This window comes from Castor canadensis, chromosome 5 (assembly GCF_047511655.1).
Source record: "Castor canadensis chromosome 5, mCasCan1.hap1v2, whole genome shotgun sequence".
In the NCBI taxonomy this organism is placed as follows: Eukaryota; Metazoa; Chordata; class Mammalia; order Rodentia; family Castoridae; genus Castor; species Castor canadensis.
In genome coordinates, this window is record NC_133390.1 from 76592115 (window position 1) to 76604710 (window position 12596).

At 46.3% G+C, this 12596-nt stretch overlaps 1 long non-coding RNA gene across 1 annotated transcript in view; it reads left to right on the forward strand.

Annotated features, from left to right (window-relative positions):
• Positions 1-1115: 1115 nt before the first annotated feature.
• The window catches only part of LOC141423267 (uncharacterized), a 68039-nt gene continuing 56558 nt past the window's right edge, over positions 1116-12596 (forward strand). The window contains exon 1 of the long non-coding RNA XR_012447990.1: positions 1116-1990. This is a non-coding gene — a long non-coding RNA (uncharacterized lncRNA). The remainder of the gene's footprint in view (positions 1991-12596) is intronic.

Consider the following 12596-nt stretch of genomic DNA (forward strand, 5'->3'; position numbering starts at 1 on the left):
ATTTTGCCTTGGCAATTATTACCTTCTGAGAGCCTGCAGAGCTGCTCCTGCTTTCCCTTTGGTCTCCATGGGGACTCACTAAGTTTCTAACAGGCAAGTATGAAAACTTACAGTGCTAGCTTACCAGAAGGGGTTGCTTCAGGAATTTCACAGACAGGGCTGCCTCTGCCTTGTAAAGAAATTTACATCCTACCTAGCAGAATAGGGAATGACTCCGGCAGATGACGGTAATAGAACTGCATTAATATTACATGTCTACCAGGCAGAGAACCAACAGGTTTTAATAGCATAGATCTATTTATCCTCCTGTCTTTCTTCTGAAGCTGGTTGGTGGGTGGGGTGGACAGTGGTATTTCCTCTTTACAGATTAGAAAACAGAGGCCTAACATTTTATTACCCTCCAGAGCAGGGATTCTTAACAGGGTCCTTGGGTGGGGCTTCAGCAGACAAAATTGAAAGCAAGATGCGTTTTCAATGTTTCTCTTATCAACAGATTCTAGAAAGTTTCGAATCTTACTTCTTCTCAAGAAAGTCCCATATATGTTAGAGTCCCAGAAACCTCCGAAATCCTCGGCATGCACAGATGGGAAAATCAAGGCCTGGAGAGTTGACCACATACAGATAATAACAAATCAGTGAGGGAGAGTGCCTGTATTCCTTTTTAAGAAATCAATTCCAATTGCAGTTGGAACCTCTTGCCAGTATTTCTCAACAAATGACAATTCAATGTGACTCACTTTTCTTGACATTATGCAAATGAAGGAAACAAGACTGAGTAGCTTTCTGTCCAGAGAGCAGGAAATGAAGCCTGTCTGGGGCCTCATGGTCCCTCAGACATGTTGTGGTGTAAGAAATGAGTTTTGGAAAAACCAGGCCTTTGTTCATTTCTGTTTCAAGAGCGAGCTGTGGCTGGAGGGGTTGGCTCCCTCCCACATTCCCAGTGTCAAACCCAAGAGAATGGAAGAGAATCTTATCAGGATGCCTAGCTTCTGCTCTCTCCAAAGAGCACCCAGCCTTGCTTCCAACTGGTCCCTCCCATGGGAAGCAGAGCCACAGTCACAACGGAGCTTATACTTGAAGCCAAAGGAGCACTGAGCTGACAGTCTTAGAATTTACTAGATTTTATTTTTAAATCTTTTCCCCTGGCAGGATGACTTCATTCTGGCCCAAGGGCCTTGAATCTCTGCAGCCACCATAAGGGACAAAGTCTAGTGCGAGTCTCATGAACCAGGGGTCAGTTTTGGAAACTTCATGTTCTAGTTTCTTCCAACTGGACATAACAGTGTTTCTTCAGAGAGGCCTCTGGCAAGACTCCTCAGAGATGGAACGGTTTATAAGAAGGATGGGAATGAAAGCTGAAGGAGCTCTTTTAAGAAAACTAGACAGATGAGGAAACTGAGGACCAGGGAAGGGCAGGGGCTGCCAGAGGCCTCAGAGCCTGGCGCCCAGCTAGAGACTGGGTTTTGTGAGGAGCTTGTGTGGCCTGCGCTGCTACATGAACCCAGCCTTTCTAGACTCCTTCATACTCCTGAAGTCGACCTCAACCTTCCGTCTACGAAATGTACCAGATTAATTTTGGGTCCCCCAAGTGGGACTTTCAAGGACTAACGAATGGGGATCAAGGACGCTGAGTATTCAGGGACTTTTGAACACACTACCGCACACGTGGGAGAGGGGGTCCCCATTCTCCTGCAGTCTTCCCCAGGGTCTTTAAATGAACTGGGCACAGGCAGGCTCAGCCCAGTACCCAGGGCTCCCCGTATGCCTAGACTCCTGGCCATTCCGTCTCTCCCTTCCCTTCTCCAGTCCCTGTGTGTTGTGCAAGAACCAAGGAGACTTGCCATAATGGAGCCACACGCCCAGGCCCAACCCAGGCCCAAGGAACTTGACCGGGAACACAACCCTCCCATCTACGGGGCCAGGACCAGGAGGGGCGGTTCGCAGCCCGGAGGAAACCCCTCGACTCGTTATTGAGTGCATCAAGGGGAAGGTGAGGTGCTGCGGGGAGGGGAGGCGTGGGGCGGGAAGCTGAGATCGGGCTCCCGCGCGGCCTGGCACATGGCTCGTGTCCCGGGGGAGCCGCAGGGCCGAGGTGGGGCGTGCGCGCCGGCGGTCCGGGACGGCCGCACACTCCGGGCCGCGCGTTTATTTATGGGGCTTTATCAGGGGCTGTGCTCGGCGGCGATAAAGTTTATGAAAGAGGCGGCGTCTCCGGCGGCGGGCGGCCCGGCGCTCCTTTCCCACACTGATTAGGATCAGCCGGGCTTTGGAAGCGACAGTTAAGGATCTGGGGACGGGAGCCGGCTCCCCTTCCTGCCCCGCCCGCCGGCGGCAGGCTGCGGGTCCGCGTGGGAGGAGGTCAGGACTGCGCAGCCCTCCCGGGGCGCGGTGGGGGTGGGGGGAGGGAAGGGGAGCGGGGGGGGGGGAGGGAGGGAGGGGCAGGAACTGCCGGCCGCGGATGGCGCCCAGGCTGGGCTGGAAGGCAGTCACCTGGAGAAGAGGTGGAACCGCGGTTAAGTCAAGTTTTCTCCCCTGAACGTGTGGCACATCTCATCCCGTGCGATGATTTTTCTACATTCCTGCTCCTTTCTTGTCACCTACATCTGCTTTGCCTTTGCATTTGATCTGGACTTATTTGCCCGTGGTTTTGTCCATCCCTTCAGAAGACTGTATAATTGATTTGAGTTCTTACATTAGGAACGCCTCTAAACTCTGAAGAGAGAGATTCAGAGATGACTAGTTTGGCCTTGGCCTTCCTCCCTCACAAGGTCAGGAAGAGAGTGGAGTAATGTAGCAGCGGCGCAGGCTTGTAAGTGATAGGAGCAGGTACCCGAGGCAGGTCAATGCCAAAAGGGGCATTGACTCCTTTCATCTTCACAGTGAACTCAGGGAGGTGCCATTACCGGGCCTTTTACAGATGGTAAAACTGAGGCCCAGAGAGGTTAAGTGACTTGCTTAAGGTGATTCAGAAAGCCAGTGTCTGGACCAGGATTTGAATTTAGGGGCTGGGGGTATAGCTTAACCATCGAGCATTTGCCTAGCATGCCCAAGGTCCTGGGTTCAAACCCCAGCACTGCACACACAAAAGTAACTTGAATTTAAGCAGATGGTGGCCGAGCCCCATCACCTAACCTCTAAATTTCCCTAACTCTCTAGAACAGATGGCAGGAGGCAGTGGACAAGATAACCAATCCTGCCTGGGAAAGTGTGGACTTCCCAAGAAGGTGTCATGGGGCTGGGTGTTGAAGACTAGGTATTCACCAGACAGAGGTAGAGGTGAGAAGGTGGCAATTTTAAACAGAAAAAAACTTGTTCTTAGGGCCACTCACCTTCCTTTCTCCAAGGAGTGGGAGAGCAGAGGTATGGAGCCTCAATGGATTGGTGCCTGGAAGGCTTTCCCTGAAGCTACTGAAATCCCATGTAGCCTCACAAGTCTTAACAACCGAGCCACCCCCCTCCTAAAAACATTCCTGGGCTACTCCTTATCTCCATTCCCTGATAGAAAGCAGTCTTTCCTCTGCCTCCCTCACACCTGCCTATCTGCATGACAGCCCTGGGGGCTGGGCTCCACCTGTCTTAATTACTAGGCTTTGAGCGCCAGGGCCTGGTACTGTCCTTCCCTTCTTACCTGCCTCTGCTCCACACCTGGCTTGATATCCTACACACAGGACATGCTTGGTGACTGCATTTGGTCTCTACATGGGGCCTGGGGAGCTTCTGATCTCACAGGTGTCTTGTTTATCCTTTGGTGGATTTCATAATCAGGCAGGCTAAAAATGGAGACATGTCCCCACCAGAGAAGGTCCAGACCATTCTGCCAAGAGAACACAAAGACCAAAACAGGCCCAGTAACCAGGCTGGCTGAGGTCGAGTAACCCAAGCTGCTGGCTGTTAAAATCCCTGCAGACAAGGAGCAGGATTAGTCCTGGGGCTTGGGCCTAGCGACGAGTCAACAAACGGAAGTCATGTTGCCCAACACTGTGGATGGAGTTGTGAGAGCTGGAGCCAGGCAGGTTGTTGTGTAATCCATCTTGAATTCAGTGAGGCATTTGTTCCATGGGGCCAATGGCATGGTGACATTTGACATCACAGACAGACATAGTAGAAGCTATAGGCACTTATCTGTCAGTGTCATTACTCAGGGGGTCAGAGATGAGTCTTGTTCTTTGTTGAATTTGTTGTTGTTTCTTTAGAACTAGATTTAAAAAATAATTGGAAAAGAAATATATGCACATAATTGAAAAATTAGAGTGATTCAGAAGGGCTTATGATTCCAACTGTAGAGTCCTTCACTCATTATCTCCTCCTTCCACAGGGGCAGCTGTCACTAAGGGCTGCTTTTCCTAGAGCTGCTGTACATATGCTATTCAACATTGTATATTTTTACGATGACATGAAGAGGTCGCCATGGACTTACTCAGTGTGTTTGCAGGTGCCGGTGATGTTATAACTCTTGGTGCTCTGGAAAAGAGGGTTAAGGTCTATTGACTTTGAGAACTGGAAAACTAGTCTTGCTCATTTTGAATGATGTTCAGTAATAAAAAGTAGGTAGTAGGCTGGGATTGTGATACATGCCTATAATCCAAGCACATAGGAGGCTGAGGCAGAAAGATTGCAACCAACCAACCAACTAAACAAACAGACAAGACCAAAAAAATGTGTAGCAAGAAAACCTGGACATCTCAAATACTGTCAAGACAGCTCTGACTCAAGAACAGTAGAAAAAGTTCCAAGAGGCATGGTTGACTACAGATACTGTTAGACCATTTTAGTAAGTGCTGACAAATTTCCAGATGGATCATAAGGAGTATAACTGATGGAGATTAGCAAATTATTTGTTGGAGATGGTCCTAAAATATTTACAAATGTCCTGTAGTTACTCTGCTATACATAGGTGGGAGGAGAAGTCACAGAGTTAAAGTGACTTCTAACTGAATAAGGAAGACCAAGTGCACTCATTTAATGATAAAATAAAGGGTGTTGTCATAGACTAGTTCATGCAACTGATATCATCTAGTCAAGAGAAGAAAAAGGACAAGTGGTGACTTAATTATTGAACTACTTGGCAGAGTAAATTGAGTTCCTCAGGTCTCAACACCCAAGACCCATGACCTTTTTAGTAGCACTATACTCCTTGGCCTGCCCGTACCAAAAGCTTTCCAGTCTTCTGCCCAGGTGTTGTCCTGGACAGTTGTCCTCGGGGCCTGCTCCTACTGGATTGTCCTGCCACTAGGGAATTTGGAAAGTTCTGGGGAATCTGGAAAAATAAGGTTCTTGGTCCTTCTCCCTATAGTGTGGTGTTCCAGTTATCATGTCCCCCAAATCTACTCTCTGCTCTCGTTTCTCACAGGCTTCAACAAATTGGCATTTTTTTTCTTGCAGTCATTGCACCTTGATGATTCTCAGATAGAAGCGCAAAGTATGTTGGGCCAAAGGGGACCCAGAATTAGTTGCTTTTCTCCAGTGAACAGGACTCTTACTGTTCACTGGGTCAGCTTGAGCTTCTCAGGTCTCCTTCCCTACAGAACAGGCTGAGGGCCTGTGACACAGCTGTCAGACATGCTCAGACACATCAGAGTTCAACCTAGGACCTAGCTTTGCCCTAATAATAGCCAACAAGGGTTCAGTTGTTTTGACAAAAGATTCTATTATTTTTCTATAAGGGAGGCCAAAAGGAAGGCTCTGGATATAAACCCTAGCAGGAAAGCTTTTTCATGAGTGAAAAGGAAGGATTTCTTTTATTAGATTGATAAGAAGGCAAATTCCTGTGGTCTCCCTAAGAAGTCTGTCGTCTTCCTTGAAATCAGAATCCTCCTGCTTTTCAACCTCTGCCATTGGTATTCCTGGGCAGGACTGAGATACCCAGCTTTAAAATCGAATAGTAGTAGTCTTTTCTTAATTTAGGTCATGTAATTTTTTTCCATACATTTTTCTTAAGTCTTAAACCTTTACACCTGCAGGCAATGAAACTAATGAACAAGTAGTAAACAGCTATGAAGGGGAAGGCTTGGGAAGGCTCGGAAATCATGGATCATGCTGAGTTTGTTGCTCTTTGTAAAGAACATGTGTGCTTGTGGTTTTATACTGGCTGCCCATAACGCAGCCATATTTTCTGCTATTAAAATTGTTCTTGGTTCACAGGGTGGAATGAAACAGACCATTATTTCCGGAAGAGCCTCATGTTTCAGGAAGCACACGGTTGACTTTTAGTTTTCTGCCACCTGAGCACACTGGCCACTATTGTGGTCTCTGGAGTATTAGTTTCCTTTCTCTCCCCTCCTCCCTCTGCTATTTGTACCATGGCCTGGACTGACTCCCCACCTCTGCCAGGCTAAAGATAACTTCTCTACCTGGGATATTACCCACAGGCTAAATTTATTCTCGGGTGAGTTGGGGCTATCCTGACCAGTGACTCTGGGCAAGCAGTTGAGCACCCCTAGCTCTGAGGCATCTCAAGAGGCAGAAGGAGCTTGGAAAGGGGGAAGGGATTCCAAAGGCGGGATGAGGAAGTGTGGGAATGAAAAATGCAGAGAGATTGCTGGGAAGCTCCCAGAGGGCTTCAGAGAAGGGACACACCTGTGCCATTCTGACTTCAGCATAAACTGAGCAAGCTTGCAAAGATTCCTTTTCTTTCAGTTATAATATTACTGTAATACAACCCCCAGAGGGAAAAGCCCAGTGCTAATCAGGGCTACAGAAGTCAGTGGGCTTGATGTACAGAATGGGGTGTTTAATTTTATGATGTGGCTATGGGTTACACGAGAGACTAATAAAAGAACTCCATAAAATGTGGCTCGCAGCAATGGGGTTGCAGCCTCTGCCAGAGGGTCAGCCCTGCTCAGAAGTGGTTTCAGAGCAGGGCTGATATCTATCTAATTGGTATGCCCTGGTGTGGCCACTCTGGTTCTTAAACTTTTAAACCTCTGTGTCTGTCGTTAAATGATCGTTACTCTTAGCGTCCCACGCCCTGCTCTGTGGCTCAGTTGTTCAGCACCCACTTTGGGACCTGCCCATGATCCACCAAGCAAATGCAGAGATCCTGCTGACCTTGCTCTGTGTCTCTAATGCCATTTGTAAGTGTCTGGTGCCCCTACAGCTACTAATGCTGTAAACATCACCTAACCTGCAGTGTATCTTTCTAGGGTTGGGTCTTCCAGATTCCTGTGCAACAAAGGCACAGTTCCATCTGCCTCTCCTTCACCAGTCCCATGGTGTCCACAGGAGGGGTGCTAGAAGGACACACCCAATCTTTCCTTTGAATCATACTTGGCAGCCTCAAAGGAGAGCTTTAATAGGCATAGGAATGACTTCAGGGCAGAAGAATATTTTGGAAGAAAGAGACATATTTGCATAAGATTGCCCAACCAGGAATTGCATTTGCCATGGAGTTGGAATTAGAAGGTTACTTGGAACACATCTGGTCTCTTCTCATGGCCTTTCCATGCAACTCTCCAGGAGATAGGCTGCTCCTTCTCTTTCACATCCAAAGACAGCCAACCCAGCTCTTTTGAAAGAAGCATCCTATGTGAACCAATAGGAACTGAGATCTTTCAGAACAAATCCAAGTGTGAACCTTTTGTATTGACCTGAAATCTTCCTATGCAACTCAAATTTTGGTCCCTCACTTAGAATTGCAAGTCCAAAGATGGCCACAACACAAGCAATGCCATCTAATATGTCCTGTACGACCACGGAGCAGAGAGATCATGGATTCGGTCTGTGTATAGCAGTGGCTGCTAAATGTCAGACAATGAGTTTGCTGTTGGAGAGTCAACATAACCTGGGAATGGTTGTGCTATGGGAGATGGTCCAGTCCATTTGGGCCAGTGTTAGATGGTTGGGAGGCTCAGGGGTGGCTGACTTTTGCCTTCAAACCTCATTCTGAGTCTGGATCCATTCCAAGGTGGGGGCTGCCCTGGGTGGCTCTGCACAGGAGTGTCTATCTCTGGTCCTCCTTTGCCCCCATGGGGTACTAACAGCCTGGTAAGGGCACTGAGAATAAGGAGTCCACAGGATGGGCCTCACTTCGCAGACACTGAGATGGAGAGGTCAAGCACTGCTCGCTCTCTCAGTCTTTCCATCTTCTGAGAACATGCGTGAGAGTCAATCAACATTTTATAATGCATTTTGCTGAAGGAACAAATAAGATTTTATTCTCCATACATAAGAAATTATGGACAATTTAGATAAGAAAAAAGAAGACAATGATTTAGAAATTTATCATCTAAAGATAACAATTTGGTGTTTATCCACACAAACTTTTTTCCTGGTTTTAGTTAATACATCTGTGGGCATGTGCACATATACGACATTTGTATTTGTACACACTGCCTTTTCACACAGTTATTTTCCTTATGAACACAATTTTAAAGTAAATCCAATTATTCAAGGATATTTAATTAATGTACACAACTTTGAGGACTTACCCAAAGAAATCAGAGGAGAACAGAGAATTACATTGTCCAGAAGTAAATGAGGCATTGGCCAAGGTCTGCAGACCAAGTGTGTCCTTTATTTATATTGAACGGCTGGGGATGGGATAGGTTTTCCTAAGATGATAGCTTGGCTGCCCTCTCTTTCCATCTCTAGCGTGGTACTTCTCCTGAAAAGGCAGCCAGTGAGAATGATGGAGATGGAACCCAGGGAAGCAAGCATGTGTCAGTCAGACTTTGCGGCCTTATGACAAAACACTTGCCATAAACAACTTAAGGGGGGAAGTATTTATTTTAGCTCCTGCTTTCGTAAGTTTCAGTTCAGAGTTCTTGGCTATTAATTCTGGGCCTGGGCCTGTGGTGAGGCAGAGTATCATGGCAGCAGGAACTACTCACCTCATGGAAGACAGGAAGCAGAGAGAGAGAGAGAGAGAGAGAGAGAGAGAGAGAGAGGAAGAGGAAGGAAGGGACCAGTTATATCCTTCAAAGGCATACCCCCAGAGACTTACTTTCTCTAGCTAGGTCTCATCTCCTGAAGTTTCTGTAGCCCCCTCAAAGCAGCTTCACCAGCTGGAGACCAAGTGTTTAACACATGAGCCTGGGGAACATTTCATTTTCAAACCACAGCAGAGGACCAGCTTGGCTCTGGTGGAGACCTGAGGAGGACAGCTGGGACAGGGCTTTCTCTTCCCACCGCAGCGGGGGTAGTGTGTAGAAAACTTGGGGATAAGACTCTAACTGTGGTGGGTCCTAGAGTTGGTCTCTTCAGAGTCATGGCCCTTGGATGAAGGGGCATCTCGGCATTTCTGCTGGACATCCCTGACCAGCTCACTGAGGAGAAGCTGAACTTGGGAACGATGGAGTTCAGAGGTTTCCTTCCTCCTGGTGCTTTGATTGGGATTAACCCTTCTGTGCAGCTGCACTGATGGCCCACAGAGGCCGTCCCTCCCGTTACTGGCAGGACTACTGCCTATGCAACCCTAGGGACTGGTCCTGACCTTCAAAGGATGGGCAGGAAAACAGCTCTGCATCTAAGGCGCTCAGCTCAAGGAATAGACAACCTGAGCAGAAGTAACCAAATGACATTCAAACATAATTTTAAAATTATGTATTGTACTGGAGCTAAAACATTTTTTTCCTTTTTATTTTTTGCGGTTCTAGGGTTTGAACTCAGGGCCTACACCTTGACCCATTCCACCGGCCCTTTTTTGTGGTGGGATTTTTCAAGATAGGGTCTCATGAACTATTTGCCAGGGGCTAGCTTTGAACCACAATCTTCCTGATGTCAGCCTCCTGAGTAGCTAGGATTACAGGTGTGAGCTACCAGTGCCTGGCTGAGCTAAAACATATTTTAAACTAAAGTACCCACTGGATGAATTAAAACTGACTTAGAAGACCAAGGGCAAGAGTATCCCAAACATAGAACAAAAATGCAAAAAGATGGATGTCCAAGGGGCAAAGTAAAATTTCAGGAGATCTAAGATGTAACTAATAGGAGTTGCAGGAAGAGGAGAAAAATGAACAGATGAAGGACAGGAACTAATTAAACAAATCAGAGAAGATGATTTCCTTGAGGAAAATTACTTGGGCCCAAGCTTTAAAAGAGCTCATGGGGTGCCTACAACCCCATACTCAAACCCAGACAGTTAAATTCTTGAACAGAAGGTATTGAAAAACTTTTTGCATACTTCAACACAAAGAAGGGAATGTTAATTATGAAGGCAAAGGAAAGAGATGGTGCCACAATTCTTCCCTTCAACAATGGAGACTTGAAGAGGGAAGATGATATCTACAAAATACTAGAGTCAGACAGAATACCCCTTGCTGGTCAGGGAAAATATATATACACACATTTATCATCCAGGTTATATCTATATGTCATCTAGATTATCTGAGAAAAGCAATCTAGAAAATAACCATAAACTAATAAAAAATGAATTGAAACAGATAATTCCAGACAGGTTTTTAAAAAAAACACACAGGGCTGGAGGTGTGGCTCAAGTAGAGCACCTGCCTAGCAAACACAAAATCCAGAGTTCAAACTCTGGTACTACAAAAAAAGAAAAAGAAAAAGAAAAAAAAAAAGGACAGCCAGAAATTGGTGGTAGCAAAAAGTGAGTTTCTCTCTCTCTCTCTCTCTCTTTCTTTCTGTCTCGTATAATGGCACCAAGATCTTTGGAGATGGAGTTGTCCTGCATCAAGATGGGTCTTGCCTTCTCATTCCGGGAATTGACTAGCTAGTTGCTCAAGGAGGTTGCCCCAGGGAAGGGAGCAGGCCTGGGATGTTGACAATTCCCTTCGGATTAAGGCAATTCCTGGAGAGGGACTCAGTCTTGAGCTGTCAGCAGCTGGGTGTGTGTTGGGGTTGGTGTGCACATTGTACCCGGCACCCTCCACAGTGTAGCACATGGCACCATTCCTGTGAAATATGTGCGAATATGTCATGATGTGCTGGGAAGTGTTTACCACCTGGCCCTGGGTGAGGGTTGGGGAGAGAACTCTGATTTGTAGATTTGCAGATTTCATGGTGTAAATATTGCCATCGTTGACTGACATCAAACTACCAATGATGTCACTGAATATGGCAGTGGGCTTCCCCATGATCATTTGTGTATGGCAGCAACACACCATTGCATATGGGTAAGGAAGCTGAGGGTAGCTGTGACCGGGGAGACAGAGCATAAAAAGCAGTGGTCCCAGCATCTGGGCGACTTGTCCAGTAGGGGTGCTCAACTTGTTTTTCAACTATCAATTTTTGTTTTTTTTTTTGGTCACTTCTCCAACCCTTATCCCAACAACCTCTGAACCCTTCCTCTCCATCTTAGGGGAGGGGGTATTCTTCCTAGGTAGAACTCCAGAAGGAATCTCAAACATTTATTCACATGGAACCTGTGGGACTGTCAGAACAAGAAGCTGCTTCCCAGCAGGTGACTGAGGACCATTGTGATACATATCAGGGAATGGCCAGTCAGAAAATATTCTTGGTTTTGCAGGACATAAGGTCTCTGTTGCGACTAGGAATCTCCCACAGGACGTAGTTTGCCACCTTTTCTTGTACGTGATACTATTGTGTCATAAGCCCCTGTAGTAGTATTAATTATGGTTACACCAAGAGTCTAGAAGAAGAAATCCCCCAACTCCAGACTTTGAGACTAACTGACTCTGAAGAGGGCCGTAGGCCTTGGGGAAGGTTTTGTGGTTCAGTTGGCTTTGTGAATGAGTCCTTCCCCAGGAATGTTTTCTTAACATCTTCTTATCCAAGGTTAAATAAAGTGAGAAAAGGAGAACTTCTGAATTAATGAACGAAAACAACCCCCCAAGCCCCAACTCCAAACTCAATTCTACTAACCCATTCCCTTGTATATTAGCATCCTGTTAATTCAGAATGTGGGAAAATATCCTGTTAATTCAGAATGTGGGAAAATATACCTGGGAAGGAGGTATGTCACATTGTCTCTGAAGAAAGGTAAAGTAGATCAGAATAAATCAGGTCAGGTAGCAGGAACCTTGATATGGCTAAGAAATGATGCCCTTCTCTCAGCTTTCCAGCAAGTGAAGTATTGGAATGCTAATATGCAATCCACAAGTTTTCTAATCACACTGGACTGTGTGTAGGACTTTTTTTTAGGCAATACTTGGTGAGCATGTTGGTGTGGATTCTAAAGCCAAAGGTGGAGGGGAAAAATCCCTTTTTTCCTGGCTTTGAGTTTTCCATCTTTAAATGAATAGGTCAGATTTCTTGGGCAGCTTTATGAATTTTTGTGAATTTGTATTTGTATATAATCCTAAATTTCACTTAAAAAATTAAGTCTCCAGTTCTACCTCTTGAACACTTCTTTTCTTATAACCACCCAAGGTTTACTGCTCCTCCACCACCCCTGCGGTACTGGGGACTGAACTAGGACCGTGTACATGATAAGGATGTGCTCTGCCACTGAGCTACACCCTAGGTCCTTAAGGTTAACTGCATAAAAGCCAATTCTGTTTCGGCTTCTGGTTGTTTTAGGACATGTATGATTGTTTGGTTATATACTGAGGTTGGTATTAGGAGAGTTGTTTTCTAAGAGAAAGCGCTCATGTGATCAAATGCTACAATGTTTTGCTTAAAAACCCTTTCAGAGTGTAAGACACCCCCCCACCCCCGCCCCCGGCGCATCACTGTCT